The sequence below is a fragment of the Hetaerina americana genome, unplaced genomic scaffold, assembly GCF_022747635.1.
Source record: "Hetaerina americana unplaced genomic scaffold, ioHetAmer1.1.p SCAF_216, whole genome shotgun sequence".
In the NCBI taxonomy this organism is placed as follows: Eukaryota; Metazoa; Arthropoda; class Insecta; order Odonata; family Calopterygidae; genus Hetaerina; species Hetaerina americana.
Genome location: NW_027286782.1, coordinates 105,111 through 130,360, shown reverse-complemented (window position 1 = coordinate 130,360; position 25,250 = coordinate 105,111). Strand labels below are relative to the sequence as shown.

Genomic DNA, 25,250 nt, shown 5'->3' with positions numbered 1-25,250 from the left:
CCAGACATTGCATGCGTGATTTTGAATTGGTATGTTCCCTTTTGACACCATTCCATTTCATCTAGATGCGACCAGCTCTCTTGGGGCAATGCATTGGTGCTGTAGTAACCCGTATCTCTTCCACATTTATCCAAAGTTCGTTTTGAGATGGCAAATTACCTCCGTCTCCCGCCATCATATAGTATGGTCGTGGACGGCCCGATGTATGCAAGCCGTGGGCAAGAAAATAGACGTCGTGTCGCGTCGTTGCAAGTGTTTGCGGGCTTGATATTGCTAAAATAGTTGACTCGAGAGTGGTGGAAATTGCCAACGGCCATACCACGCTGAATACACCGGTTCTCGTCCGATCACCGAAGTTAAGCAGCATCGGGCCCGGATAGTACTTGGATGGGTGACCGCCTGGGAACACCGGGTGCCGTTGGCTTTCAATATTTTTTTTCCGAAACGAACGTATTTTGAGGGATTCTCTGATGTTTTTAATTTTTTTCAAATAATTTATTTTGCAATGCCAGACATTGCATGCGTGATTTTGAATTGGTATGTTCCCTTTTGACACCATTCCATTTCATCTAGATGCGACCAGCTCTCTTGGGGCAATGCATTGGTGCTGTAGTAACCCGTATCTCTTCCACATTTATCCAAAGTTCGTTTTGAGATGGCAAATTACCTCCGTCTCCCGCCATCATATAGTATGGTCGTGGACGGCCCGATGTATGCAAGCCGTGGGCAAGAAAATAGACGTCGTGTCGCGTCGTTGCAAGTGTTTGCGGGCTTGATATTGCTAAAATAGTTGACTCGAGAGTGTTGGAAAATGCCACGGCCATACCACGCTGAATACACCGGTTCTCGTCCGATCACCGAAGTTAAGCAGCATCGGGCCCGGATAGTACTTGGATGGGTGACCGCCTGGGAACACCGGGTGCCGTTGGCTTTCAATATTTTTTTTCCGAAACGAACGTATTTTGAGGGATTCTCTGATGTTTTTAATTTTTTTCAAATAATTTATTTTGCAATGCCAGACATTGCATGCGTGATTTTGAATTGGTATGTTCCCTTTTGACACCATTCCATTTCATCTAGATGCGACCAGCTCTCTTGGGGCAATGCATTGGTGCTGTAGTAACCCGTATCTCTTCCACATTTATCCAAAGTTCGTTTTGAGATGGCAAATTACCTCCGTCTCCCGCCATCATATAGTATGGTCGTGGACGGCCCGATGTATGCAAGCCGTGGGCAAGAAAATAGACGTCGTGTCGCGTCGTTGCAAGTGTTTGCGGGCTTGATATTGCTAAAATAGTTGACTCGAGAGTGGTTGAAATTGCCAACGGCCATACCACGCTGAATTCACCGGTTCTCGTCCGATCACCGAAGTTAAGCAGCATCGGGCTCGGATAGTACTTGGATGGGTGACCGCCTGGGAACACCGGGTGCCGTTGGCTTTCAATATTTTTTTTCCGAAACGAACGTATTTTGAGGCATTCTCTGATGTTTTAAATTTTTTTCAAATAATTTATTTTGCAATGCCAGACATTGCATGCGTGATTTTGAATTGGTATGTTCCCTTTTGACACCATTCCATTTCATCTAGATGCGACCAGCTCTCTTGGGGCAATGCATTGGTGCTGTAGTAACCCGTATCTCTTCCACATTTATCCAAAGTTCGTTTTGAGATGGCAAATTACCTCCGTCTCCCGCCATCATATAGTATGGTCGTGGACGGCCCGATGTATGCAAGCCGTGGGCAAGAAAATAGACGTCGTGTCGCGTCGTTGCAAGTGTTTGCGGGCTTGATATTGCTAAAATAGTTGACTCGAGAGTGGTGGAAATTGCCAACGGCCATACCACGCTGAATACACCGGTTCTCGTCCGATCACCGAAGTTAAGCAGCATCGGGCCCGGATAGTACTTGGATGGGTGACCGCCTGGGAACACCGGGTGCCGTTGGCTTTCAATATTTTTTTTCCGAAACGAACGTATTTTGAGGCATTCTCTGATGTTTTAAATTTTTTTCAAACAATTTATTTTGCAATGCCAGACATTGCATGCGTGATTTTGAATTGGTATGTTCCCTTTTGACACCATTCCATTTCATCTAGATGCGACCAGCTCTCTTGGGGCAATGCATTGGTGCTGTAGTAACCCGTATCTCTTCCACATTTATCCAAAGTTCGTTTTGAGATGGCAAATTACCTCCGTCTCCCGCCATCATATAGTATGGTCGTGGACGGCCCGATGTATGCAAGCCGTGGGCAAGAAAATAGACGTCGTGTCGCGTCGTTGCAAGTGTTTGCGGGCTTGATATTGCTAAAATAGTTGACTCGAGAGTGTTGGAAAATGCCACGGCCATACCACGCTGAATACACCGGTTCTCGTCCGATCACCGAAGTTAAGCAGCATCGGGCCCGGATAGTACTTGGATGGGTGACCGCCTGGGAACACCGGGTGCCGTTGGCTTTCAATATTTTTTTTCCGAAACGAACGTATTTTGAGGCATTCTCTGATGTTTTAAATTTTTTTCAAATAATTTATTTTGCAATGCCAGACATTGCATGCGTGATTTTGAATTGGTATGTTCCCTTTTGACACCATTCCATTTCATCTAGATGCGACCAGCTCTCTTGGGGCAATGCATTGGTGCTGTAGTAACCCGTATCTCTTCCACATTTATCCAAAGTTCGTTTTGAGATGGCAAATTACCTCCGTCTCCCGCCATCATATAGTATGGTCGTGGACGGCCCGATGTATGCAAGCCGTGGGCAAGAAAATAGACGTCGTGTCGCGTCGTTGCAAGTGTTTGCGGGCTTGATATTGCTAAAATAGTTGACTCGAGAGTGGTGGAAATTGCCAACGGCCATACCACGCTGAATACACCGGTTCTCGTCCGATCACCGAAGTTAAGCAGCATCGGGCCCGGATAGTACTTGGATGGGTGACCGCCTGGGAACACCGGGTGCCGTTGGCTTTCAATATTTTTTTTCCGAAACGAACGTATTTTGAGGCATTCTCTGATGTTTTAAATTTTTTTCAAATAATTTATTTTGCAATGCCAGACATTGCATGCGTGATTTTGAATTGGTATGTTCCCTTTTGACACCATTCCATTTCATCTAGATGCGACCAGCTCTCTTGGGGCAATGCATTGGTGCTGTAGTAACCCGTATCTCTTCCACATTTATCCAAAGTTCGTTTTGAGATGGCAAATTACCTCCGTCTCCCGCCATCATATAGTATGGTCGTGGACGGCCCGATGTATGCAAGCCGTGGGCAAGAAAATAGACGTCGTGTCGCGTCGTTGCAAGTGTTTGCGGGCTTGATATTGCTAAAATAGTTGACTCGAGAGTGGTGGAAATTGCCAACGGGCATACCACGCTGAATACACCGGTTTTCGTCCGATCACCGAAGTTAAGCAGCATCGGGCCCGGATAGTACTTGGATGGGTGACCGCCTGGGAACACCGGGTGCCGTTGGCTTTCAATATTTTTTTTCCGAAACGAACGTATTTTGAGGCATTCTCTGATGTTTTTAATTTTTTTCAAATAATTTATTTTGCAATGCCAGACATTGCATGCGTGATTTTGAATTGGTATGTTCCCTTTTGACACCATTCCATTTCATCTAGATGCGACCAGCTCTCTTGGGGCAATGCATTGGTGCTGTAGTAACCCGTATCTCTTCCACATTTATCCAAAGTTCGTTTTGAGATGGCAAATTACCTCCGTCTCCCGCCATCATATAGTATGGTCGTGGACGGCCCGATGTATGCAAGCCGTGGGCAAGAAAATAGACGTCGTGTCGCGTCGTTGCAAGGGTTTGCGGGCTTGATATTGCTAAAATAGTTGACTCGAGAGTGGTGGAAATTGCCAACGGCCATACCACGCTGAATACACCGGTTCTCGTCCGATCACCGAAGTTAAGCAGCATCGGGCCCGGATAGTACTTGGATGGGTGACCGCCTGGGAACACCGGGTGCCGTTGGCTTTCAATATTTTTTTTCCGAAACGAACGTATTTTGAGGCATTCTCTGATGTTTTTAATTTTTTTCAAATAATTTATTTTGCAATGCCAGACATTGCATGCGTGATTTTGAATTGGTATGTTCCCTTTTGACACCATTCCATTTCATCTAGATGCGACCAGCTCTCTTGGGGCAATGCATTGGTGCTGTAGTAACCCGTATCTCTTCCACATTTATCCAAAGTTCGTTTTGAGATGGCAAATTACCTCCGTCTCCCGCCATCATATAGTATGGTCGTGGACGGCCCGATGTATGCAAGCCGTGGGCAAGAAAATAGACGTCGTGTCGCGTCGTTGCAAGTGTTTGCGGGCTTGATATTGCTAAAATAGTTGACTCGAGAGTGGTGGAAATTGCCAACGGCCATACCACGCTGAATACACCGGTTCTCGTCCGATCACCGAAGTTAAGCAGCATCGGGCCCGGATAGTACTTGGATGGGTGACCGCCTGGGAACACCGGGTGCCGTTGGCTTTCAATATTTTTTTTCCGAAACGAACGTATTTTGAGGCATTCTCTGATGTTTTAAATTTTTTTCAAATAATTTATTTTGCAATGCCAGACATTGCATGCGTGATTTTGAATTGGTATGTTCCCTTTTGACACCATTCCATTTCATCTAGATGCGACCAGCTCTCTTGGGGCAATGCATTGGTGCTGTAGTAACCCGTATCTCTTCCACATTTATCCAAAGTTCGTTTTGAGATGGCAAATTACCTCCGTCTCCCGCCATCATATAGTATGGTCGTGGACGGCCCGATGTATGCAAGCCGTGGGCAAGAAAATAGACGTCTTGTCGCGTCGTTGCAAGTGTTTGCGGGCTTGATATTGCTAAAATAGTTGACTCGAGAGTGGTGGAAATTGCCAACGGCCATACCATACCACAACCGTGGTGTGATCAAAGAGCTTGAATGTTCTAATGTACCAGCATGGACAATAAAAAAAAAAAAAAAAAAAAAAAAAAAAAAAAAAAATACCACGCTGAATACACCGGTTCTCGTCCGATCACCGAAGTTAAGCAGCATCGGGCCCGGATAGTACTTGGATGGGTGACCGCCTGGGAACACCGGGTGCCGTTGGCTTTCAATATTTTTTTTCCGAAACGAACGTATTTTGAGGCATTCTCTGATGTTTTTAATTTTTTTCAAATAATTTATTTTGCAATGCCAGACATTGCATGCGTGATTTTGAATTGGTATGTTCCCTTTTGACACCATTCCATTTCATCTAGATGCGACCAGCTCTCTTGGGGCAATGCATTGGTGCTGTAGTAACCCGTATCTCTTCCACATTTATCCAAAGTTCGTTTTGAGATGGCAAATTACCTCCGTCTCCCGCCATCATATAGTATGGTCGTGGACGGCCCGATGTATGCAAGCCGTGGGCAAGAAAATAGACGTCGTGTCGCGTCGTTGCAAGTGTTTGCGGGCTTGATATTGCTAAAATAGTTGACTCGAGAGTGGTGGAAATTGCCAACGGCCATACCACGCTGAATACACCGGTTCTCGTCCGATCACCGAAGTTAAGCAGCATCGGGCCCGGATAGTACTTGGATGGGTGACCGCCTGGGAACACCGGGTGCCGTTGGCTTTCAATATTTTTTTTCCGAAACGAACGTATTTTGAGGCATTCTCTGATGTTTTTAATTTTTTTCAAATAATTTATTTTGCAATGCCAGACATTGCATGCGTGATTTTGAATTGGTATGTTCCCTTTTGACACCATTCCATTTCATCTAGATGCGACCAGCTCTCTTGGGGCAATGCATTGGTGCTGTAGTAACCCGTATCTCTTCCACATTTATCCAAAGTTCGTTTTGAGATGGCAAATTACCTCCGTCTCCCGCCATCATATAGTATGGTCGTGGACGGCCCGATGTATGCAAGCCGTGGGCAAGAAAATAGACGTCGTGTCGCGTCGTTGCAAGTGTTTGCGGGCTTGATATTGCTAAAATAGTTGACTCGAGAGTGGTGGAAATTGCCAACGGCCATACCACGCTGAATACACCGGTTCTCGTCCGATCACCGAAGTTAAGCAGCATCGGGCCCGGATAGTACTTGGATGGGTGACCGCCTGGGAACACCGGGTGCCGTTGGCTTTCAATATTTTTTTTCCGAAACGAACGTATTTTGAGGCATTCTCTGATGTTTTTAATTTTTTTCAAATAATTTATTTTGCAATGCCAGACATTGCATGCGTGATTTTGAATTGGTATGTTCCCTTTTGACACCATTCCATTTCATCTAGATGCGACCAGCTCTCTTGGGGCAATGCATTGGTGCTGTAGTAACCCGTATCTCTTCCACATTTATCCAAAGTTCGTTTTGAGATGGCAAATTACCTCCGTCTCCCGCCATCATATAGTATGGTCGTGGACGGCCCGATGTATGCAAGCCGTGGGCAAGAAAATAGACGTCGTGTCGCGTCGTTGCAAGTGTTTGCGGGCTTGATATTGCTAAAATAGTTGACTCGAGAGTGGTGGAAATTGCCAACGGCCATACCACGCTGAATACACCGGTTCTCGTCCGATCACCGAAGTTAAGCAGCATCGGGCCCGGATAGTACTTGGATGGGTGACCGCCTGGGAACACCGGGTGCCGTTGGCTTTCAATATTTTTTTTCCGAAACGAACGTATTTTGAGGGATTCTCTGATGTTTTTAATTTTTTTCAAATAATTTATTTTGCAATGCCAGACATTGCATGCGTGATTTTGAATTGGTATGTTCCCTTTTGACACCATTCCATTTCATCTAGATGCGACCAGCTCTCTTGGGGCAATGCATTGGTGCTGTAGTAACCCGTATCTCTTCCACATTTATCCAAAGTTCGTTTTGAGATGGCAAATTACCTCCGTCTCCCGCCATCATATAGTATGGTCGTGGACGGCCCGATGTATGCAAGCCGTGGGCAAGAAAATAGACGTCGTGTCGCGTCGTTGCAAGTGTTTGCGGGCTTGATATTGCTAAAATAGTTGACTCGAGAGTGGTTGAAATTGCCAACGGCCATACCACGCTGAATTCACCGGTTCTCGTCCGATCACCGAAGTTAAGCAGCATCGGGCCCGGATAGTACTTGGATGGGTGACCGCCTGGGAACACCGGGTGCCGTTGGCTTTCAATATTTTTTTTCCGAAACGAACGTATTTTGAGGCATTCTCTGATGTTTTTAATTTTTTTCAAATAATTTATTTTGCAATGCCAGACATTGCATGCGTGATTTTGAATTGGTATGTTCCCTTTTGACACCATTCCATTTCATCTAGATGCGACCAGCTCTCTTGGGGCAATGCATTGGTGCTGTAGTAACCCGTATCTCTTCCACATTTATCCAAAGTTCGTTTTGAGATGGCAAATTACCTCCGTCTCCCGCCATCATATAGTATGGTCGTGGACGGCCCGATGTATGCAAGCCGTGGGCAAGAAAATAGACGTCGTGTCGCGTCGTTGCAAGTGTTTGCGGGCTTGATATTGCTAAAATAGTTGACTCGAGAGTGGTGGAAATTGCCAACGGCCATACCACGCTGAATACACCGGTTCTCGTCCGATCACCGAAGTTAAGCAGCATCGGGCCCGGATAGTACTTGGATGGGTGACCGCCTGGGAACACCGGGTGCCGTTGGCTTTCAATATTTTTTTTCCGAAACGAACGTATTTTGAGGCATTCTCTGATGTTTTAAATTTTTTTCAAACAATTTATTTTGCAATGCCAGACATTGCATGCGTGATTTTGAATTGGTATGTTCCCTTTTGACACCATTCCATTTCATCTAGATGCGACCAGCTCTCTTGGGGCAATGCATTGGTGCTGTAGTAACCCGTATCTCTTCCACATTTATACAAAGTTCGTTTTGAGATGGCAAATTACCTCCGTCTCCCGCCATCATATAGTATGGTCGTGGACGGCCCGATGTATGCAAGCCGTGGGCAAGAAAATAGACGTCGTGTCGCGTCGTTGCAAGTGTTTGCGGGCTTGATATTGCTAAAATAGTTGACTCGAGAGTGTTGGAAAATGCCACGGCCATACCACGCTGAATACACCGGTTCTCGTCCGATCACCGAAGTTAAGCAGCATCGGGCCCGGATAGTACTTGGATGGGTGACCGCCTGGGAACACCGGGTGCCGTTGGCTTTCAATATTTTTTTTCCGAAACGAACGTATTTTGAGGCATTCTCTGATGTTTTTAATTTTTTTCAAATAATTTATTTTGCAATGCCAGACATTGCATGCGTGATTTTGAATTGGTATGTTCCCTTTTGACACCATTCCATTTCATCTAGATGCGACCAGCTCTCTTGGGGCAATGCATTGGTGCTGTAGTAACCCGTATCTCTTCCACATTTATCCAAAGTTCGTTTTGAGATGGCAAATTACCTCCGTCTCCCGCCATCATATAGTATGGTCGTGGACGGCCCGATGTATGCAAGCCGTGGGCAAGAAAATAGACGTCGTGTCGCGTCGTTGCAAGTGTTTGCGGGCTTGATATTGCTAAAATAGTTGACTCGAGAGTGGTGGAAATTGCCAACGGCCATACCACGCTGAATACACCGGTTCTCGTCCGATCACCGAAGTTAAGCAGCATCGGGCCCGGATAGTACTTGGATGGGTGACCGCCTGGGAACACCGGGTGCCGTTGGCTTTCAATATTTTTTTTCCGAAACGAACGTATTTTGAGGCATTCTCTGATGTTTTTAATTTTTTTCAAATAATTTATTTTGCAATGCCAGACATTGCATGCGTGATTTTGAATTGGTATGTTCCCTTTTGACACCATTCCATTTCATCTAGATGCGACCAGCTCTCTTGGGGCAATGCATTGGTGCTGTAGTAACCCGTATCTCTTCCACATTTATCCAAAGTTCGTTTTGAGATGGCAAATTACCTCCGTCTCCCGCCATCATATAGTATGGTCGTGGACGGCCCGATGTATGCAAGCCGTGGGCAAGAAAATAGACGTCGTGTCGCGTCGTTGCAAGTGTTTGCGGGCTTGATATTGCTAAAATAGTTGACTCGAGAGTGGTGGAAATTGCCAACGGCCATACCACGCTGAATACACCGGTTCTCGTCCGATCACCGAAGTTAAGCAGCATCGGGCCCGGATAGTACTTGGATGGGTGACCGCCTGGGAACACCGGGTGCCGTTGGCTTTCAATATTTTTTTTCCGAAACGAACGTATTTTGAGGCATTCTCTGATGTTTTTAATTTTTTTCAAATAATTTATTTTGCAATGCCAGACATTGCATGCGTGATTTTGAATTGGTATGTTCCCTTTTGACACCATTCCATTTCATCTAGATGCGACCAGCTCTCTTGGGGCAATGCATTGGTGCTGTAGTAACCCGTATCTCTTCCACATTTATCCAAAGTTCGTTTTGAGATGGCAAATTACCTCCGTCTCCCGCCATCATATAGTATGGTCGTGGACGGCCCGATGTATGCAAGCCGTGGGCAAGAAAATAGACGTCGTGTCGCGTCGTTGCAAGTGTTTGCGGGCTTGATATTGCTAAAATAGTTGACTCGAGAGTGTTGGAAAATGCCAACGGCCATACCACGCTGAATACACCGGTTCTCGTCCGATCACCGAAGTTAAGCAGCATCGGGCCCGGATAGTACTTGGATGGGTGACCGCCTGGGAACACCGGGTGCCTTTGGCTTTCAATATTTTTTTTCCGAAACGAACGTATTTTGAGGCATTCTCTGATGTTTTTAATTTTTTTCAAATAATTTATTTTGCAATGCCAGACATTGCATGCGTGATTTTGAATTGGTATGTTCCCTTTTGACACCATTCCATTTCATCTAGATGCGACCAGCTCTCTTGGGGCAATGCATTGGTGCTGTAGTAACCCGTATCTCTTCCACATTTATCCAAAGTTCGTTTTGAGATGGCAAATTACCTCCGTCTCCCGCCATCATATAGTATGGTCGTGGACGGCCCGATGTATGCAAGCCGTGGGCAAGAAAATAGACGTCGTGTCGCGTCGTTGCAAGTGTTTGCGGGCTTGATATTGCTAAAATAGTTGACTCGAGAGTGTTGGAAAATGCCAACGGCCATACCACGCTGAATACACCGGTTCTCGTCCGATCACCGAAGTTAAGCAGCATCGGGCCCGGATAGTACTTGGATGGGTGACCGCCTGGGAACACCGGGTGCCGTTGGCTTTCAATATTTTTTTTCCGAAACGAACGTATTTTGAGGCATTCTCTGATGTTTTAAATTTTTTTCAAATAATTTATTTTGCAATGCCAGACATTGCATGCGTGATTTTGAATTGGTATGTTCCCTTTTGACACCATTCCATTTCATCTAGATGCGACCAGCTCTCTTGGGGCAATGCATTGGTGCTGTAGTAACCCGTATCTCTTCCACATTTATCCAAAGTTCGTTTTGAGATGGCAAATTACCTCCGTCTCCCGCCATCATATAGTATGGTCGTGGACGGCCCGATGTATGCAAGCCGTGGGCAAGAAAATAGACGTCGTGTCGCGTCGTTGCAAGTGTTTGCGGGCTTGATATTGCTAAAATAGTTAACTCGAGAGTGGTGGAAATTGCCAACGGCCATACCACGCTGAATTCACCGGTTCTCGTCCGATCACCGAAGTTAAGCAGCATCGGGCCCGGATAGTACTTGGATGGGTGACCGCCTGGGAACACCGGGTGCCGTTGGCTTTCAATATTTTTTTTCCGAAACGAACGTATTTTGAGGCATTCTCTGATGTTTTTAATTTTTTTCAAATAATTTATTTTGCAATGCCAGACATTGCATGCGTGATTTTGAATTGGTATGTTCCCTTTTGACACCATTCCATTTCATCTAGATGCGACCAGCTCTCTTGGGGCAATGCATTGGTGCTGTAGTAACCCGTATCTCTTCCACATTTATCCAAAGTTCGTTTTGAGATGGCAAATTACCTCCGTCTCCCGCCATCATATAGTATGGTCGTGGACGGCCCGATGTATGCAAGCCGTGGGCAAGAAAATAGACGTCGTGTCGCGTCGTTGCAAGTGTTTGCGGGCTTGATATTGCTAAAATAGTTGACTCGAGAGTGGTGGAAATTGCCAACGGCCATACCACGCTGAATACACCGGTTCTCGTCCGATCACCGAAGTTAAGCAGCATCGGGCCCGGATAGTACTTGGATGGGTGACCGCCTGGGAGCACCGGGTGCCGTTGGCTTTCAATATTTTTTTCCGAAACGAACGTATTTTGAGGCATTCTCTGATGTTTTTAATTTTTTTCAAATAATTTATTTTGCAATGCCAGACATTGCATGCGTGATTTTGAATTGGTATGTTCCCTTTTGACACCATTCCATTTCATCTAGATGCGACCAGCTCTCTTGGGGCAATGCTTTGGTGCTGTAGTAACCCGTATCTCTTCCACATTTATCCAAAGTTCGTTTTGAGATGGCAAATTACCTCCGTCTCCCGCCATCATATAGTATGGTCGTGGACGGCCCGATGTATGCAAGCCGTGGGCAAGAAAATAGACGTCGTGTCGCGTCGTTGCAAGTGTTTGCGGGCTTGATATTGCTAAAATAGTTGACTCGAGAGTGGTGGAAATTGCCAACGGCCATACCACGCTGAATACACCGGTTCTCGTCCGATCACCGAAGTTAAGCAGCATCGGGCCCGGATAGTACTTGGATGGGTGACCGCCTGGGAACACCGGGTGCCGTTGGCTTTCAATATTTTTTTTCCGAAACGAACGTATTTTGAGGCATTCTCTGATGTTTTTAATTTTTTTCAAATAATTTATTTTGCAATGCCAGACATTGCATGCGTGATTTTGAATTGGTATGTTCCCTTTTGACACCATTCCATTTCATCTAGATGCGACCAGCTCTCTTGGGGCAATGCATTGGTGCTGTAGTAACCCGGATCTCTTCCACATTTATCCAAAGTTCGTTTTGAGATGGCAAATTACCTCCGTCTCCCGCCATCATATAGTATGGTCGTGGACGGCCCGATGTATGCAAGCCGTGGGCAAGAAAATAGACGTCGTGTCGCGTCGTTGCAAGTGTTTGCGGGCTTGATATTGCTAAAATAGTTGACTCGAGAGTGGTGGAAATTGCCAACGGCCATACCACGCTGAATACACCGGTTCTCGTCCGATCACCGAAGTTAAGCAGCATCGGGCCCGGATAGTACTTGGATGGGTGACCGCCTGGGAACACCGGGTGCCGTTGGCTTTCAATATTTTTTTTCCGAAACGAACGTATTTTGAGGGATTCTCTGATGTTTTTAATTTTTTTCAAATAATTTATTTTGCAATGCCAGACATTGCATGCGTGATTTTGAATTGGTATGTTCCCTTTTGACACCATTCCATTTCATCTAGATGCGACCAGCTCTCTTGGGGCAATGCATTGGTGCTGTAGTAACCCGTATCTCTTCCACATTTATCCAAAGTTCGTTTTGAGATGGCAAATTACCTCCGTCTCCCGCCATCATATAGTATGGTCGTGGACGGCCCGATGTATGCAAGCCGTGGGCAAGAAAATAGACGTCGTGTCGCGTCGTTGCAAGTGTTTGCGGGCTTGATATTGCTAAAATAGTTGACTCGAGAGTGGTTGAAATTGCCAACGGCCATACCACGCTGAATTCACCGGTTCTCGTCCGATCACCGAAGTTAAGCAGCATCGGGCCCGGATAGTACTTGGATGGGTGACCGCCTGGGAACACCGGGTGCCGTTGGCTTTCAATATTTTTTTTCCGAAACGAACGTATTTTGAGGCATTCTCTGATGTTTTAAATTTTTTTCAAATAATTTATTTTGCAATGCCAGACATTGCATGCGTGATTTTGAATTGGTATGTTCCCTTTTGACACCATTCCATTTCATCTAGATGCGACCAGCTCTCTTGGGGCAATGCATTGGTGCTGTAGTAACCCGTATCTCTTCCACATTTATCCAAAGTTCGTTTTGAGATGGCAAATTACCTCCGTCTCCCGCCATCATATAGTATGGTCGTGGACGGCCCGATGTATGCAAGCCGTGGGCAAGAAAATAGACGTCGTGTCGCGTCGTTGCAAGTGTTTGCGGGCTTGATATTGCTAAAATAGTTGACTCGAGAGTGGTGGAAATTGCCAACGGCCATACCACGCTGAATACACCGGTTCTCGTCCGATCACCGAAGTTAAGCAGCATCGGGCCCGGATAGTACTTGGATGGGTGACCGCCTGGGAACACCGGGTGCCGTTGGCTTTCAATATTTTTTTTCCGAAACGAACGTATTTTGAGGCATTCTCTGATGTTTTAAATTTTTTTCAAACAATTTATTTTGCAATGCCAGACATTGCATGCGTGATTTTGAATTGGTATGTTCCCTTTTGACACCATTCCATTTCATCTAGATGCGACCAGCTCTCTTGGGGCAATGCATTGGTGCTGTAGTAACCCGTATCTCTTCCACATTTATCCAAAGTTCGTTTTGAGATGGCAAATTACCTCCGTCTCCCGCCATCATATAGTATGGTCGTGGACGGCCCGATGTATGCAAGCCGTGGGCAAGAAAATAGACGTCGTGTCGCGTCGTTGCAAGTGTTTGCGGGCTTGATATTGCTAAAATAGTTGACTCGAGAGTGTTGGAAAATGCCACGGCCATACCACGCTGAATACACCGGTTCTCGTCCGATCACCGAAGTTAAGCAGCATCGGGCCCGGATAGTACTTGGATGGGTGACCGCCTGGGAACACCGGGTGCCGTTGGCTTTCAATATTTTTTTTCCGAAACGAACGTATTTTGAGGCATTCTCTGATGTTTAAAATTTTTTTCAAATAATTTATTTTGCAATGCCAGACATTGCATGCGTGATTTTGAATTGGTATGTTCCCTTTTGACACCATTCCATTTCATCTAGATGCGACCAGCTCTCTTGGGGCAATGCATTGGTGCTGTAGTAACCCGTATCTCTTCCACATTTATCCAAAGTTCGTTTTGAGATGGCAAATTACCTCCGTCTCCCGCCATCATATAGTATGGTCGTGGACGGCCCGATGTATGCAAGCCGTGGGCAAGAAAATAGACGTCGTGTCGCGTCGTTGCAAGTGTTTGCGGGCTTGATATTGCTAAAATAGTTGACTCGAGAGTGGTGGAAATTGCCAACGGCCATACCACGCTGAATACACCGGTTCTCGTCCGATCACCGAAGTTAAGCAGCATCGGGCCCGGATAGTACTTGGATGGGTGACCGCCTGGGAACACCGGGTGCCGTTGGCTTTCAATATTTTTTTTCCGAAACGAACGTATTTTGAGGCATTCTCTGATGTTTTTAATTTTTTTCAAATAATTTATTTTGCAATGCCAGACATTGCATGCGTGATTTTGAATTGGTATGTTCCCTTTTGACACCATTCCATTTCATCTAGATGCGACCAGCTCTCTTGGGGCAATGCATTGGTGCTGTAGTAACCCGTATCTCTTCCACATTTATCCAAAGTTCGTTTTGAGATGGCAAATTACCTCCGTCTCCCGCCATCATATAGTATGGTCGTGGACGGCCCGATGTATGCAAGCCGTGGGCAAGAAAATAGACGTCGTGTCGCGTCGTTGCAAGTGTTTGCGGGCTTGATATTGCTAAAATAGTTGACTCGAGAGTGGTGGAAATTGCCAACGGCCATACCACGCTGAATACACCGGTTCTCGTCCGATCACCGAAGTTAAGCAGCATCGGGCCCGGATAGTACTTGGATGGGTGACCGCCTGGGAACACCGGGTGCCGTTGGCTTTCAATATTTTTTTTCCGAAACGAACGTATTTTGAGGCATTCTCTGATGTTTTTAATTTTTTTCAAATAATTTATTTTGCAATGCCAGACATTGCATGCGTGATTTTGAATTGGTATGTTCCCTTTTGACACCATTCCATTTCATCTAGATGCGACCAGCTCTCTTGGGGCAATGCATTGGTGCTGTAGTAACCCGTATCTCTTCCACATTTATCCAAAGTTCGTTTTGAGATGGCAAATTACCTCCGTCTCCCGCCATCATATAGTATGGTCGTGGACGGCCCGATGTATGCAAGCCGTGGGCAAGAAAATAGACGTCGTGTCGCGTCGTTGCAAGTGTTTGCGGGCTTGATATTGCTAAAATAGTTGACTCGAGAGTGGTGGAAATTGCCAACGGCCATACCACGCTGAATACACCGGTTCTCGTCCGATCACCGAAGTTAAGCAGCATCGGGCCCGGATAGTACTTGGATGGGTGACCGCCTGGGAACACCGGGTGCCGTTGGCTTTCAATATTTTTTTTCCGAAACGAACGTATTTTGAGGCATTCTCTGATGTTTTTAATTTTTTTCAAATAATTTATTTTGCAATGCCAGACATTGCATGCGTGATTTTGAATTGGTATGTTCCCTTTTGACACCATTCCATTTCATCTAGATGCGACCAGCTCTCTTGGGGCAATGCATTGGTGCTGTAGTAACCCGTATCTCTTCCACATTTATCCAAAGTTCGTTTTGAGATGGCAAATTACCTCCGTCTCCCGCCATCATATAGTATGGTCGTGGACGGCCCGATGTATGCAAGCCGTGGGCAAGAAAATAGACGTCGTGTCGCGTCGTTGCAAGTGTTTGCGGGCTTGATATTGCTAAAATAGTTGACTCGAGAGTGGTGGAAATTGCCAACGGCCATACCACGCTGAATACACCGGTTCTCGTCCGATCACCGAAGTTAAGCAGCATCGGGCCCGGATAGTACTTGGATGGGTGACCGCCTGGGAACACCGGGTGCCGTTGGCTTTCAATATTTTTTTTCCGAAACGAACGTATTTTGAGGCATTCTCTGATGTTTTAAATTTTTTTCAAATAATTTATTTTGCAATGCCAGACATTGCATGCGTGATTTTGAATTGGTATGTTCCCTTTTGACACCATTCCATTTCATCTAGATGCGACCAGCTCTCTTGGGGCAATGCATTGGTGCTGTAGTAACCCGTATCTCTTCCACATTTATCCAAAGTTCGTTTTGAGATGGCAAATTACCTCCGTCTCCCGCCATCATATAGTATGGTCGTGGACGGCCCGATGTATGCAAGCCGTGGGCAAGAAAATAGACGTCGTGTCGCGTCGTTGCAAGTGTTTGCGGGCTTGATATTGCTAAAATAGTTGACTCGAGAGTGTTGGAAAATGCCACGGCCATACCACGCTGAATACACCGGTTCTCGTCCGATCACCGAAGTTAAGCAGCATCGGGCCCGGATAGTACTTGGATGGGTGACCGCCTGGGAACACCGGGTGCCGTTGGCTTTCAATATTTTTTTTCCGAAACGAACGTATTTTGAGGCATTCTCTGATGTTTTAAATTTTTTTCAAATAATTTATTTTGCAATGCCAGACATTGCATGCGTGATTTTGAATTGGTATGTTCCCTTTTGACACCATTCCATTTCATCTAGATGCGACCAGCTCTCTTGGGGCAATGCATTGGTGCTGTAGTAACCCGTATCTCTTCCACATTTATCCAAAGTTCGTTTTGAGATGGCAAATTACCTCCGTCTCCCGCCATCATATAGTATGGTCGTGGACGGCCCGATGTATGCAAGCCGTGGGCAAGAAAATAGACGTCGTGTCGCGTCGTTGCAAGTGTTTGCGGGCTTGATATTGCTAAAATAGTTGACTCGAGAGTGGTGGAAATTGCCAACGGCCATACCACGCTGAATACACCGGTTCTCGTCCGATCACCGAAGTTAAGCAGCATCGGGCCCGGATAGTACTTGGATGGGTGACCGCCTGGGAACACCGGGTGCCGTTGGCTTTCAATATTTTTTTTCCGAAACGAACGTATTTTGAGGCATTCTCTGATGTTTTTAATTTTTTTCAAATAATTTATTTTGCAATGCCAGACATTGCATGCGTGATTTTGAATTGGTATGTTCCCTTTTGACACCATTCCATTTCATCTAGATGCGACCAGCTCTCTTGGGGCAATGCATTGGTGCTGTAGTAACCCGTATCTCTTCCACATTTATCCAAAGTTCGTTTTGAGATGGCAAATTACCTCCGTCTCCCGCCATCATATAGTATGGTCGTGGACGGCCCGATGTATGCAAGCCGTGGGCAAGAAAATAGACGTCGTGTCGCGTCGTTGCAAGTGTTTGCGGGCTTGATATTGCTAAAATAGTTGACTCGAGAGTGGTGGAAATTGCCAACGGCCATACCACGCTGAATACACCGGTTCTCGTCCGATCACCGAAGTTAAGCAGCATCGGGCCCGGATAGTACTTGGATGGGTGACCGCCTGGGAACACCGGGTGCCGTTGGCTTTCAATATTTTTTTTCCGAAACGAACGTATTTTGAGGCATTCTCTGATGTTTTTAATTTTTTTCAAATAATTTATTTTGCAATGCCAGACATTGCATGCGTGATTTTGAATTGGTATGTTCCCTTTTGACACCATTCCATTTCATCTAGATGCGACCAGCTCTCTTGGGGCAATGCATTGGTGCTGTAGTAACCCGTATCTCTTCCACATTTATCCAAAGTTCGTTTTGAGATGGCAAATTACCTCCGTCTCCCGCCATCATATAGTATGGTCGTGGACGGCCCGATGTATGCAAGCCGTGGGCAAGAAAATAGACGTCGTGTCGCGTCGTTGCAAGTGTTTGCGGGCTTGATATTGCTAAAATAGTTGACTCGAGAGTGGTGGAAATTGCCAACGGCCATACCACGCTGAATACACCGGTTCTCGTCCGATCACCGAAGTTAAGCAGCATCGGGCCCGGATAGTACTTGGATGGGTGACCGCCTGGGAACACCGGGTGCCGTTGGCTTTCAATATTTTTTTTCCGAAACGAACGTATTTTGAGGCATTCTCTGATGTTTTTAATTTTTTTCAAATAATTTATTTTGCAATGCCAGACATTGCATGCGTGATTTTGAATTGGTATGTTCCCTTTTGACACCATTCCATTTCATCTAGATGCGACCAGCTCTCTTGGGGCAATGCATTGGTGCTGTAGTAACCCGTATCTCTTCCACATTTATCCAAAGTTCGTTTTGAGATGGCAAATTACCTCCGTCTCCCGCCATCATATAGTATGGTCGTGGACGGCCCGATGTATGCAAGCCGTGGGCAAGAAAATAGACGTCGTGTCGCGTCGTTGCAAGTGTTTGCGGGCTTGATATTGCTAAAATAGTTGACTCGAGAGTGGTGGAAATTGCCAACGGCCATACCACGCTGAATACACCGGTTCTCGTCCGATCACCGAAGTTAAGCAGCATCGGGCCCGGATAGTACTTGGATGGGTGACCGCCTGGGAACACCGGGTGCCGTTGGCTTTCAATATTTTTTTTCCGAAACGAACGTATTTTGAGGCATTCTCTGATGTTTTAAATTTTTTTCAAATAATTTATTTTGCAATGCCAGACATTGCATGCGTGATTTTGAATTGGTATGTTCCCTTTTGACACCATTCCATTTCATCTAGATGCGACCAGCTCTCTTGGGGCAATGCATTGGTGCTGTAGTAACCCGTATCTCTTCCACATTTATCCAAAGTTCGTTTTGAGATGGCAAATTACCTCCGTCTCCCGCCATCATATAGTATGGTCGTGGACGGCCCGATGTATGCAAGCCGTGGGCAAGAAAATAGACGTCGTGTCGCGTCGTTGCAAGTGTTTGCGGGCTTGATATTGCTAAAATAGTTGACTCGAGAGTGTTGGAAAATGCCAACGGCCATACCACGCTGAATACACCGGTTCTCGTCCGATCACCGAAGTTAAGCAGCATCGGGCCCGGATAGTACTTGGATGGGTGACCGCCTGGGAACACCGGGTGCCGTTGGCTTTCAATATTTTTTTTCCGAAACGAACGTATTTTGAGGCATTCTCTGATGTTTTTAATTTTTTTCAAATAATTTATTTTGCAATGCCAGACATTGCATGCGTGATTTTGAATTGGTATGTTCCCTTTTGACACCATTCCATTTCATCTAGATGCGACCAGCTCTCTTGGGGCAATGCATTGGTGCTGTAGTAACCCGTATCTCTTCCACATTTATCCAAAGTTCGTTTTGAGATGGCAAATTACCTCCGTCTCCCGCCATCATATAGTATGGTCGTGGACGGCCCGATGTATGCAAGCCGTGGGCAAGAAAATAGACGTCGTGTCGCGTCGTTGCAAGTGTTTGCGGGCTTGATATTGCTAAAATAGTTGACTCGAGAGTGGTGGAAATTGCCAACGGCCATACCACGCTGAATACACCGGTTCTCGTCCGATCACCGAAGTTAAGCAGCATCGGGCCCGGATAGTACTTGGATGGGTGACCGCCTGGGAACACCGGGTGCCGTTGGCTTTCAATATTTTTTTTCCGAAACGAACGTATTTTGAGGCATTCTCTGATGTTTTTAATTTTTTTCAAATAATTTATTTTGCAATGCCAGACATTGCATGCGTGATTTTGAATTGGTATGTTCCCTTTTGACACCATTCCATTTCATCTAGATGCGACCAGCTCTCTTGGGGCAATGCATTGGTGCTGTAGTAACCCGTATCTCTTCCACATTTATCCAAAGTTCGTTTTGAGATGGCAAATTACCTCCGTCTCCCGCCATCATATAGTATGGTCGTGGACGGCCCGATGTATGCAAGCCGTGGGCAAGAAAATAGACGTCGTGTCGCGTCGTTGCAAGTGTTTGCGGGCTTGATATTGCTAAAATAGTTGACTCGAGAGTGGTGGAAATTGCCAACGGCCATACCACGCTGAATACACCGGTTCTCGTCCGATCACCGAAGTTAAGCAGCATCGGGCCCGGATAGTACTTGGATGGGTGACCGCCTGGGAACACCGGGTGCCGTTGGCTTTCAATATTTTTTTTCCGAAACGAACGTATTTTGAGGCATTCTCTGATGTTTTAAATTTTTTTCAAATAATTTATTTTGCAATGCCAGACATTGCATGCGTGATTTTGAATTGGTATGTTCCCTTTTGACACCATTCCATTTCATCTAGATGCGACCAGCTCTCTTGGGGCAATGCATTGGTGCTGTAGTAACCCGTATCTCTTCCACATTTATCCAAAGTTCGTTTTGAGATGGCAAATTACCTCCGTCTCCCGCCATCATATAGTATGGTCGTGGACGGCCCGATGTATGCAAGCCGTGGGCAAGAAAATAGACGTCGTGTCGCGTCGTTGCAAGTGTTTGCGGGCTTGATATTGCTAAAATAGTTGACTCGAGAGTGTTGGAAAATGCCAACGGCCATACCACGCTGAATACACCGGTTCTCGTCCGATCACCGAAGTTAAGCAGCATCGGGCCCGGATAGTACTTGGATGGGTGACCGCCTGGGAACACCGGGTGCCGTTGGCTTTCAATATTTTTTTTCCGAAACGAACGTATTTTGAGGCATTCTCTGATGTTTTTAATTTTTTTCAAATAATTTATTTTGCAATGCCAGACATTGCATGCGTGATTTTGAATTGGTATGTTCCCTTTTGACACCATTCCATTTCATCTAGATGCGACCAGCTCTCTTGGGGCAATGCATTGGTGCTGTAGTAACCCGTATCTCTTCCACATTTATCCAAAGTTCGTTTTGAGATGGCAAATTACCTCCGTCTCCCGCCATCATATGGTCGTGGACGGCCCGATGTATGCAAGCCGTGGGCAAGAAAATAGACGTCGTGTCGCGTCGTTGCAAGTGTTTGCGGGCTTGATATTGCTAAAATAGTTGACTCGAGAGTGGTGGAAATTGCCAACGGCCATACCACGCTGAATACACCGGTTCTCGTCCGATCACCGAAGTTAAGCAGCATCGGGCCCGGATAGTACTTGGATGGGTGACCGCCTGGGAACACCGGGTGCCGTTGGCTTTCAATATTTTTTTTCCGAAACGAACGTATTTTGAGGCATTCTCTGATGTTTTTAATTTTTTTCAAATAATTTATTTTGCAATGCCAGACATTGCATGCGTGATTTTGAATTGGTATGTTCCCTTTTGACACCATTCCATTTCATCTAGATGCGACCAGCTCTCTTGGGGCAATGCATTGGTGCTGTAGTAACCCGTATCTCTTCCACATTTATCCAAAGTTCGTTTTGAGATGGCAAATTACCTCCGTCTCCCGCCATCATATAGTATGGTCGTGGACGGCCCGATGTATGCAAGCCGTGGGCAAGAAAATAGACGTCGTGTCGCGTCGTTGCAAGTGTTTGCGGGCTTGATATTGCTAAAATAGTTGACTCGAGAGTGGTGGAAATTGCCAACGGCCATACCACGCTGAATACACCGGTTCTCGTCCGATCACCGAAGTTAAGCAGCATCGGGCCCGGATAGTACTTGGATGGGTGACCGCCTGGGAACACCGGGTGCCGTTGGCTTTCAATATTTTTTTTCCGAAACGAACGTATTTTGAGGCATTCTCTGATGTTTTTAATTTTTTTCAAATAATTTATTTTGCAATGCCAGACATTGCATGCGTGATTTTGAATTGGTATGTTCCCTTTTGACACCATTCCATTTCATCTAGATGCGACCAGCTCTCTTGGGGCAATGCATTGGTGCTGTAGTAACCCGTATCTCTTCCACATTTATCCAAAGTTCGTTTTGAGATGGCAAATTACCTCCGTCTCCCGCCATCATATAGTATGGTCGTGGACGGCCCGATGTATGCAAGCCGTGGGCAAGAAAATAGACGTCGTGTCGCGTCGTTGCAAGTGTTTGCGGGCTTGATATTGCTAAAATAGTTGACTCGAGAGTGGTGGAAATTGCCAACGGCCATACCACGCTGAATACACCGGTTCTCGTCCGATCACCGAAGTTAAGCAGCATCGGGCCCGGATAGTACTTGGATGGGTGACCGCCTGGGAACACCGGGTGCCGTTGGCTTTCAATATTTTTTTTCCGAAACGAACGTATTTTGAGGCATTCTCTGATGTTTTTAATTTTTTTCAAATAATTTATTTTGCAATGCCAGACATTGCATGCGTGATTTTGAATTGGTATGTTCCCTTTTGACACCATTCCATTTCATCTAGATGCGACCAGCTCTCTTGGGGCAATGCATTGGTGCTGTAGTAACCCGTATCTCTTCCACATTTATCCAAAGTTCGTTTTGAGATGGCAAATTACCTCCGTCTCCCGCCATCATATAGTATGGTCGTGGACGGCCCGATGTATGCAAGCCGTGGGCAAGAAAATAGACGTCGTGTCGCGTCGTTGCAAGTGTTTGCGGGCTTGATATTGCTAAAATAGTTGACTCGAGAGTGGTGGAAAATGCCAACGGCCATACCACGCTGAATACACCGGTTCTCGTCCGATCACCGAAGTTAAGCAGCATCGGGCCCGGATAGTACTTGGATGGGTGACCGCCTGGGAACACCGGGTGCCGTTGGCTTTCAATATTTTTTTTCCGAAACGAACGTATTTTGAGGCATTCTCTGATGTTTTTAATTTTTTTCAAATAATTTATTTTGCAATGCCAGACATTGCATGCGTGATTTTGAATTGGTATGTTCCCTTTTGACACCATTCCATTTCATCTAGATGCGACCAGCTCTCTTGGGGCAATGCATTGGTGCTGTAGTAACCCGTATCTCTTCCACATTTATCCAAAGTTCGTTTTGAGATGGCAAATTACCTCCGTCTCCCGCCATCATATAGTATGGTCGTGGACGGCCCGATGTATGCAAGCCGTGGGCAAGAAAATAGACGTCGTGTCGCGTCGTTGCAAGTGTTTGCGGGCTTGATATTGCTAAAATAGTTGACTCGAGAGTGTTGGAAAATGCCAACGGCCATACCACGCTGAATACACCGGTTCTCGTCCGATCACCGAAGTTAAGCAGCATCGGGCCCGGATAGTACTTGGATGGGTGACCGCCTGGGAACACCGGGTGCCGTTGGCTTTCAATATTTTTTTTCCGAAACGAACGTATTTTGAGGCATTCTCTGATGTTTTAAATTTTTTTCAAATAATTTATTTTGCAATGCCAGACATTGCATGCGTGATTTTGAATTGGTATGTTCCCTTTTGACACCATTCCATTTCATCTAGATGCGACCAGCTCTCTTGGGGCAATGCATTGGTGCTGTAGTAACCCGTATCTCTTCCACATTTATCCAAAGTTCGTTTTGAGATGGCAAATTACCTCCGTCTCCCGCCATCATATAGTATGGTCGTGGACGGCCCGATGTATGCAAGCCGTGGGCAAGAAAATAGACGTCGTGTCGCGTCGTTGCAAGTGTTTGCGGGCTTGATATTGCTAAAATAGTTAACTCGAGAGTGGTGGAAATTGCCAACGGCCATACCACGCTGAATTCACCGGTTCTCGTCCGATCACCGAAGTTAAGCAGCATCGGGCCCGGATAGTACTTGGATGGGTGACCGCCTGGGAACACCGGGTGCCGTTGGCTTTCAATATTTTTTTTCCGAAACGAACGTATTTTGAGGCATTCTCTGATGTTTTTAATTTTTTTCAAATAATTTATTTTGCAATGCCAGACATTGCATGCGTGATTTTGAATTGGTATGTTCCCTTTTGACACCATTCCATTTCATCTAGATGCGACCAGCTCTCTTGGGGCAATGCATTGGTGCTGTAGTAACCCGTATCTCTTCCACATTTATCCAAAGTTCGTTTTGAGATGGCAAATTACCTCCGTCTCCCGCCATCATATAGTATGGTCGTGGACGGCCCGATGTATGCAAGCCGTGGGCAAGAAAATAGACGTCGTGTCGCGTCGTTGCAAGTGTTTGCGGGCTTGATATTGCTAAAATAGTTGACTCGAGAGTGGTGGAAATTGCCAACGGCCATACCACGCTGAATACACCGGTTCTCGTCCGATCACCGAAGTTAAGCAGCATCGGGCCCGGATAGTACTTGGATGGGTGACCGCCTGGGAACACCGGGTGCCGTTGGCTTTCAATATTTTTTTTCCGAAACGAACGTATTTTGAGGCATTCTCTGATGTTTTTAATTTTTTTCAAATAATTTATTTTGCAATGCCAGACATTGCATGCGTGATTTTGAATTGGTATGTTCCCTTTTGACACCATTCCATTTCATCTAGATGCGACCAGCTCTCTTGGGGCAATGCATTGGTGCTGTAGTAACCCGTATCTCTTCCACATTTATCCAAAGTTCGTTTTGAGATGGCAAATTACCTCCGTCTCCCGCCATCATATAGTATGGTCGTGGACGGCCCGATGTATGCAAGCCGTGGGCAAGAAAATAGACGTCGTGTCGCGTCGTTGCAAGTGTTTGCGGGCTTGATATTGCTAAAATAGTTGACTCGAGAGTGTTGGAAAATGCCAACGGCCATACCACGCTGAATACACCGGTTCTCGTCCGATCACCGAAGTTAAGCAGCATCGGGCCCGGATAGTACTTGGATGGGTGACCGCCTGGGAACACCGGGTGCCGTTGGCTTTCAATATTTTTTTTCCGAAACGAACGTATTTTGAGGCATTCTCTGATGTTTTTAATTTTTTTCAAATAATTTATTTTGCAATGCCAGACATTGCATGCGTGATTTTGAATTGGTATGTTCCCTTTTGACACCATTCCATTTCATCTAGATGCGACCAGCTCTCTTGGGGCAATGCATTGGTGCTGTAGTAACCCGTATCTCTTCCACATTTATCCAAAGTTCGTTTTGAGATGGCAAATTACCTCCGTCTCCCGCCATCATATAGTATGGTCGTGGACGGCCCGATGTATGCAAGCCGTGGGCAAGAAAATAGACGTCGTGTCGCGTCGTTGCAAGTGTTTGCGGGCTTGATATTGCTAAAATAGTTGACTCGAGAGTGTTGGAAAATGCCAACGGCCATACCACGCTGAATACACCGGTTCTCGTCCGATCACCGAAGTTAAGCAGCATCGGGCCCGGATAGTACTTGGATGGGTGACCGCCTGGGAACACCGGGTGCCGTTGGCTTTCAATATTTTTTTTCCGAAACGAACGTATTTTGAGGCATTCTCTGATGTTTTAAATTTTTTTCAAATAATTTATTTTGCAATGCCAGACATTGCATGCGTGATTTTGAATTGGTATGTTCCCTTTTGACACCATTCCATTTCATCTAGATGCGACCAGCTCTCTTGGGGCAATGCATTGGTGCTGTAGTAACCCGTATCTCTTCCACATTTATCCAAAGTTCGTTTTGAGATGGCAAATTACCTCCGTCTCCCGCCATCATATAGTATGGTCGTGGACGGCCCGATGTATGCAAGCCGTGGGCAAGAAAATAGACGTCGTGTCGCGTCGTTGCAAGTGTTTGCGGGCTTGAT

At 46.0% G+C, this 25,250-nt stretch overlaps 48 non-coding genes and 1 pseudogene across 48 annotated transcripts; all 49 read left to right on the top strand.

Annotated features, from left to right (window-relative positions):
* Nucleotides 1-305: 305 nt before the first annotated feature.
* On the top strand, nucleotides 306-424 carry LOC139688874 (5S ribosomal RNA). Its single transcript, XR_011700943.1, has one exon. It is a non-coding gene; the product is annotated as a 5S ribosomal RNA (ribosomal RNA).
* A 389-nt stretch (nucleotides 425-813) lies between these two features.
* On the top strand, nucleotides 814-931 carry LOC139688703 (5S ribosomal RNA). The gene has a single exon (XR_011700801.1). It is a non-coding gene; the product is annotated as a 5S ribosomal RNA (ribosomal RNA).
* Nucleotides 932-1,320: 389 nt separating this feature from the next.
* On the top strand, nucleotides 1,321-1,439 carry LOC139689235 (5S ribosomal RNA). The gene has a single exon (XR_011701289.1). It is a non-coding gene; the product is annotated as a 5S ribosomal RNA (ribosomal RNA).
* A 389-nt stretch (nucleotides 1,440-1,828) lies between these two features.
* LOC139688873 (5S ribosomal RNA) lies at nucleotides 1,829-1,947 on the top strand. Its single transcript, XR_011700942.1, has one exon. It is a non-coding gene; the product is annotated as a 5S ribosomal RNA (ribosomal RNA).
* A 389-nt stretch (nucleotides 1,948-2,336) lies between these two features.
* On the top strand, nucleotides 2,337-2,454 carry LOC139688702 (5S ribosomal RNA). Its single transcript, XR_011700800.1, has one exon. It is a non-coding gene; the product is annotated as a 5S ribosomal RNA (ribosomal RNA).
* Nucleotides 2,455-2,843: 389 nt separating this feature from the next.
* LOC139688871 (5S ribosomal RNA) lies at nucleotides 2,844-2,962 on the top strand. The gene has a single exon (XR_011700940.1). It is a non-coding gene; the product is annotated as a 5S ribosomal RNA (ribosomal RNA).
* Nucleotides 2,963-3,351: 389 nt separating this feature from the next.
* On the top strand, nucleotides 3,352-3,470 carry LOC139688694 (5S ribosomal RNA). Its single transcript, XR_011700792.1, has one exon. It is a non-coding gene; the product is annotated as a 5S ribosomal RNA (ribosomal RNA).
* Nucleotides 3,471-3,859: 389 nt separating this feature from the next.
* LOC139688870 (5S ribosomal RNA) lies at nucleotides 3,860-3,978 on the top strand. Its single transcript, XR_011700939.1, has one exon. It is a non-coding gene; the product is annotated as a 5S ribosomal RNA (ribosomal RNA).
* Nucleotides 3,979-4,367: 389 nt separating this feature from the next.
* Nucleotides 4,368-4,486, top strand: LOC139688869 (5S ribosomal RNA). The gene has a single exon (XR_011700938.1). It is a non-coding gene; the product is annotated as a 5S ribosomal RNA (ribosomal RNA).
* A 499-nt stretch (nucleotides 4,487-4,985) lies between these two features.
* Nucleotides 4,986-5,084, top strand: LOC139688723 (5S ribosomal RNA; annotated as a pseudogene).
* Nucleotides 5,085-5,483: 399 nt separating this feature from the next.
* Nucleotides 5,484-5,602, top strand: LOC139688868 (5S ribosomal RNA). Its single transcript, XR_011700937.1, has one exon. It is a non-coding gene; the product is annotated as a 5S ribosomal RNA (ribosomal RNA).
* A 389-nt stretch (nucleotides 5,603-5,991) lies between these two features.
* On the top strand, nucleotides 5,992-6,110 carry LOC139688867 (5S ribosomal RNA). The gene has a single exon (XR_011700936.1). It is a non-coding gene; the product is annotated as a 5S ribosomal RNA (ribosomal RNA).
* A 389-nt stretch (nucleotides 6,111-6,499) lies between these two features.
* LOC139688866 (5S ribosomal RNA) lies at nucleotides 6,500-6,618 on the top strand. Its single transcript, XR_011700935.1, has one exon. It is a non-coding gene; the product is annotated as a 5S ribosomal RNA (ribosomal RNA).
* Nucleotides 6,619-7,007: 389 nt separating this feature from the next.
* On the top strand, nucleotides 7,008-7,126 carry LOC139689142 (5S ribosomal RNA). The gene has a single exon (XR_011701199.1). It is a non-coding gene; the product is annotated as a 5S ribosomal RNA (ribosomal RNA).
* Nucleotides 7,127-7,515: 389 nt separating this feature from the next.
* On the top strand, nucleotides 7,516-7,634 carry LOC139688865 (5S ribosomal RNA). Its single transcript, XR_011700934.1, has one exon. It is a non-coding gene; the product is annotated as a 5S ribosomal RNA (ribosomal RNA).
* A 389-nt stretch (nucleotides 7,635-8,023) lies between these two features.
* LOC139688701 (5S ribosomal RNA) lies at nucleotides 8,024-8,141 on the top strand. Its single transcript, XR_011700799.1, has one exon. It is a non-coding gene; the product is annotated as a 5S ribosomal RNA (ribosomal RNA).
* Nucleotides 8,142-8,530: 389 nt separating this feature from the next.
* On the top strand, nucleotides 8,531-8,649 carry LOC139688864 (5S ribosomal RNA). The gene has a single exon (XR_011700933.1). It is a non-coding gene; the product is annotated as a 5S ribosomal RNA (ribosomal RNA).
* Nucleotides 8,650-9,038: 389 nt separating this feature from the next.
* Nucleotides 9,039-9,157, top strand: LOC139688863 (5S ribosomal RNA). The gene has a single exon (XR_011700932.1). It is a non-coding gene; the product is annotated as a 5S ribosomal RNA (ribosomal RNA).
* Nucleotides 9,158-9,546: 389 nt separating this feature from the next.
* On the top strand, nucleotides 9,547-9,665 carry LOC139689252 (5S ribosomal RNA). Its single transcript, XR_011701305.1, has one exon. It is a non-coding gene; the product is annotated as a 5S ribosomal RNA (ribosomal RNA).
* A 389-nt stretch (nucleotides 9,666-10,054) lies between these two features.
* On the top strand, nucleotides 10,055-10,173 carry LOC139688862 (5S ribosomal RNA). Its single transcript, XR_011700931.1, has one exon. It is a non-coding gene; the product is annotated as a 5S ribosomal RNA (ribosomal RNA).
* A 389-nt stretch (nucleotides 10,174-10,562) lies between these two features.
* Nucleotides 10,563-10,681, top strand: LOC139689141 (5S ribosomal RNA). Its single transcript, XR_011701198.1, has one exon. It is a non-coding gene; the product is annotated as a 5S ribosomal RNA (ribosomal RNA).
* Nucleotides 10,682-11,070: 389 nt separating this feature from the next.
* Nucleotides 11,071-11,189, top strand: LOC139689134 (5S ribosomal RNA). Its single transcript, XR_011701192.1, has one exon. It is a non-coding gene; the product is annotated as a 5S ribosomal RNA (ribosomal RNA).
* A 388-nt stretch (nucleotides 11,190-11,577) lies between these two features.
* On the top strand, nucleotides 11,578-11,696 carry LOC139688860 (5S ribosomal RNA). Its single transcript, XR_011700929.1, has one exon. It is a non-coding gene; the product is annotated as a 5S ribosomal RNA (ribosomal RNA).
* A 389-nt stretch (nucleotides 11,697-12,085) lies between these two features.
* Nucleotides 12,086-12,204, top strand: LOC139688858 (5S ribosomal RNA). The gene has a single exon (XR_011700928.1). It is a non-coding gene; the product is annotated as a 5S ribosomal RNA (ribosomal RNA).
* Nucleotides 12,205-12,593: 389 nt separating this feature from the next.
* Nucleotides 12,594-12,712, top strand: LOC139689140 (5S ribosomal RNA). The gene has a single exon (XR_011701197.1). It is a non-coding gene; the product is annotated as a 5S ribosomal RNA (ribosomal RNA).
* Nucleotides 12,713-13,101: 389 nt separating this feature from the next.
* LOC139688857 (5S ribosomal RNA) lies at nucleotides 13,102-13,220 on the top strand. The gene has a single exon (XR_011700927.1). It is a non-coding gene; the product is annotated as a 5S ribosomal RNA (ribosomal RNA).
* Nucleotides 13,221-13,609: 389 nt separating this feature from the next.
* Nucleotides 13,610-13,727, top strand: LOC139688699 (5S ribosomal RNA). Its single transcript, XR_011700797.1, has one exon. It is a non-coding gene; the product is annotated as a 5S ribosomal RNA (ribosomal RNA).
* Nucleotides 13,728-14,116: 389 nt separating this feature from the next.
* LOC139688856 (5S ribosomal RNA) lies at nucleotides 14,117-14,235 on the top strand. Its single transcript, XR_011700926.1, has one exon. It is a non-coding gene; the product is annotated as a 5S ribosomal RNA (ribosomal RNA).
* A 389-nt stretch (nucleotides 14,236-14,624) lies between these two features.
* LOC139688855 (5S ribosomal RNA) lies at nucleotides 14,625-14,743 on the top strand. The gene has a single exon (XR_011700925.1). It is a non-coding gene; the product is annotated as a 5S ribosomal RNA (ribosomal RNA).
* A 389-nt stretch (nucleotides 14,744-15,132) lies between these two features.
* Nucleotides 15,133-15,251, top strand: LOC139688853 (5S ribosomal RNA). Its single transcript, XR_011700923.1, has one exon. It is a non-coding gene; the product is annotated as a 5S ribosomal RNA (ribosomal RNA).
* Nucleotides 15,252-15,640: 389 nt separating this feature from the next.
* On the top strand, nucleotides 15,641-15,759 carry LOC139688852 (5S ribosomal RNA). The gene has a single exon (XR_011700922.1). It is a non-coding gene; the product is annotated as a 5S ribosomal RNA (ribosomal RNA).
* A 389-nt stretch (nucleotides 15,760-16,148) lies between these two features.
* On the top strand, nucleotides 16,149-16,266 carry LOC139688698 (5S ribosomal RNA). The gene has a single exon (XR_011700796.1). It is a non-coding gene; the product is annotated as a 5S ribosomal RNA (ribosomal RNA).
* Nucleotides 16,267-16,655: 389 nt separating this feature from the next.
* LOC139688851 (5S ribosomal RNA) lies at nucleotides 16,656-16,774 on the top strand. Its single transcript, XR_011700921.1, has one exon. It is a non-coding gene; the product is annotated as a 5S ribosomal RNA (ribosomal RNA).
* A 389-nt stretch (nucleotides 16,775-17,163) lies between these two features.
* LOC139688850 (5S ribosomal RNA) lies at nucleotides 17,164-17,282 on the top strand. Its single transcript, XR_011700920.1, has one exon. It is a non-coding gene; the product is annotated as a 5S ribosomal RNA (ribosomal RNA).
* A 389-nt stretch (nucleotides 17,283-17,671) lies between these two features.
* On the top strand, nucleotides 17,672-17,790 carry LOC139688849 (5S ribosomal RNA). The gene has a single exon (XR_011700919.1). It is a non-coding gene; the product is annotated as a 5S ribosomal RNA (ribosomal RNA).
* Nucleotides 17,791-18,179: 389 nt separating this feature from the next.
* LOC139688847 (5S ribosomal RNA) lies at nucleotides 18,180-18,298 on the top strand. The gene has a single exon (XR_011700917.1). It is a non-coding gene; the product is annotated as a 5S ribosomal RNA (ribosomal RNA).
* A 389-nt stretch (nucleotides 18,299-18,687) lies between these two features.
* LOC139688846 (5S ribosomal RNA) lies at nucleotides 18,688-18,806 on the top strand. The gene has a single exon (XR_011700916.1). It is a non-coding gene; the product is annotated as a 5S ribosomal RNA (ribosomal RNA).
* Nucleotides 18,807-19,195: 389 nt separating this feature from the next.
* LOC139688845 (5S ribosomal RNA) lies at nucleotides 19,196-19,314 on the top strand. The gene has a single exon (XR_011700915.1). It is a non-coding gene; the product is annotated as a 5S ribosomal RNA (ribosomal RNA).
* A 389-nt stretch (nucleotides 19,315-19,703) lies between these two features.
* Nucleotides 19,704-19,822, top strand: LOC139688844 (5S ribosomal RNA). Its single transcript, XR_011700914.1, has one exon. It is a non-coding gene; the product is annotated as a 5S ribosomal RNA (ribosomal RNA).
* Nucleotides 19,823-20,211: 389 nt separating this feature from the next.
* LOC139688842 (5S ribosomal RNA) lies at nucleotides 20,212-20,330 on the top strand. Its single transcript, XR_011700913.1, has one exon. It is a non-coding gene; the product is annotated as a 5S ribosomal RNA (ribosomal RNA).
* Nucleotides 20,331-20,714: 384 nt separating this feature from the next.
* On the top strand, nucleotides 20,715-20,833 carry LOC139688841 (5S ribosomal RNA). Its single transcript, XR_011700912.1, has one exon. It is a non-coding gene; the product is annotated as a 5S ribosomal RNA (ribosomal RNA).
* Nucleotides 20,834-21,222: 389 nt separating this feature from the next.
* On the top strand, nucleotides 21,223-21,341 carry LOC139688840 (5S ribosomal RNA). Its single transcript, XR_011700911.1, has one exon. It is a non-coding gene; the product is annotated as a 5S ribosomal RNA (ribosomal RNA).
* A 389-nt stretch (nucleotides 21,342-21,730) lies between these two features.
* LOC139688839 (5S ribosomal RNA) lies at nucleotides 21,731-21,849 on the top strand. The gene has a single exon (XR_011700910.1). It is a non-coding gene; the product is annotated as a 5S ribosomal RNA (ribosomal RNA).
* Nucleotides 21,850-22,238: 389 nt separating this feature from the next.
* On the top strand, nucleotides 22,239-22,357 carry LOC139688838 (5S ribosomal RNA). Its single transcript, XR_011700909.1, has one exon. It is a non-coding gene; the product is annotated as a 5S ribosomal RNA (ribosomal RNA).
* Nucleotides 22,358-22,746: 389 nt separating this feature from the next.
* Nucleotides 22,747-22,865, top strand: LOC139688837 (5S ribosomal RNA). The gene has a single exon (XR_011700908.1). It is a non-coding gene; the product is annotated as a 5S ribosomal RNA (ribosomal RNA).
* A 389-nt stretch (nucleotides 22,866-23,254) lies between these two features.
* LOC139689138 (5S ribosomal RNA) lies at nucleotides 23,255-23,373 on the top strand. The gene has a single exon (XR_011701195.1). It is a non-coding gene; the product is annotated as a 5S ribosomal RNA (ribosomal RNA).
* A 389-nt stretch (nucleotides 23,374-23,762) lies between these two features.
* LOC139688835 (5S ribosomal RNA) lies at nucleotides 23,763-23,881 on the top strand. The gene has a single exon (XR_011700906.1). It is a non-coding gene; the product is annotated as a 5S ribosomal RNA (ribosomal RNA).
* Nucleotides 23,882-24,270: 389 nt separating this feature from the next.
* On the top strand, nucleotides 24,271-24,389 carry LOC139688834 (5S ribosomal RNA). The gene has a single exon (XR_011700905.1). It is a non-coding gene; the product is annotated as a 5S ribosomal RNA (ribosomal RNA).
* A 389-nt stretch (nucleotides 24,390-24,778) lies between these two features.
* On the top strand, nucleotides 24,779-24,897 carry LOC139688833 (5S ribosomal RNA). The gene has a single exon (XR_011700904.1). It is a non-coding gene; the product is annotated as a 5S ribosomal RNA (ribosomal RNA).
* Nucleotides 24,898-25,250: the final 353 nt, after the last annotated feature.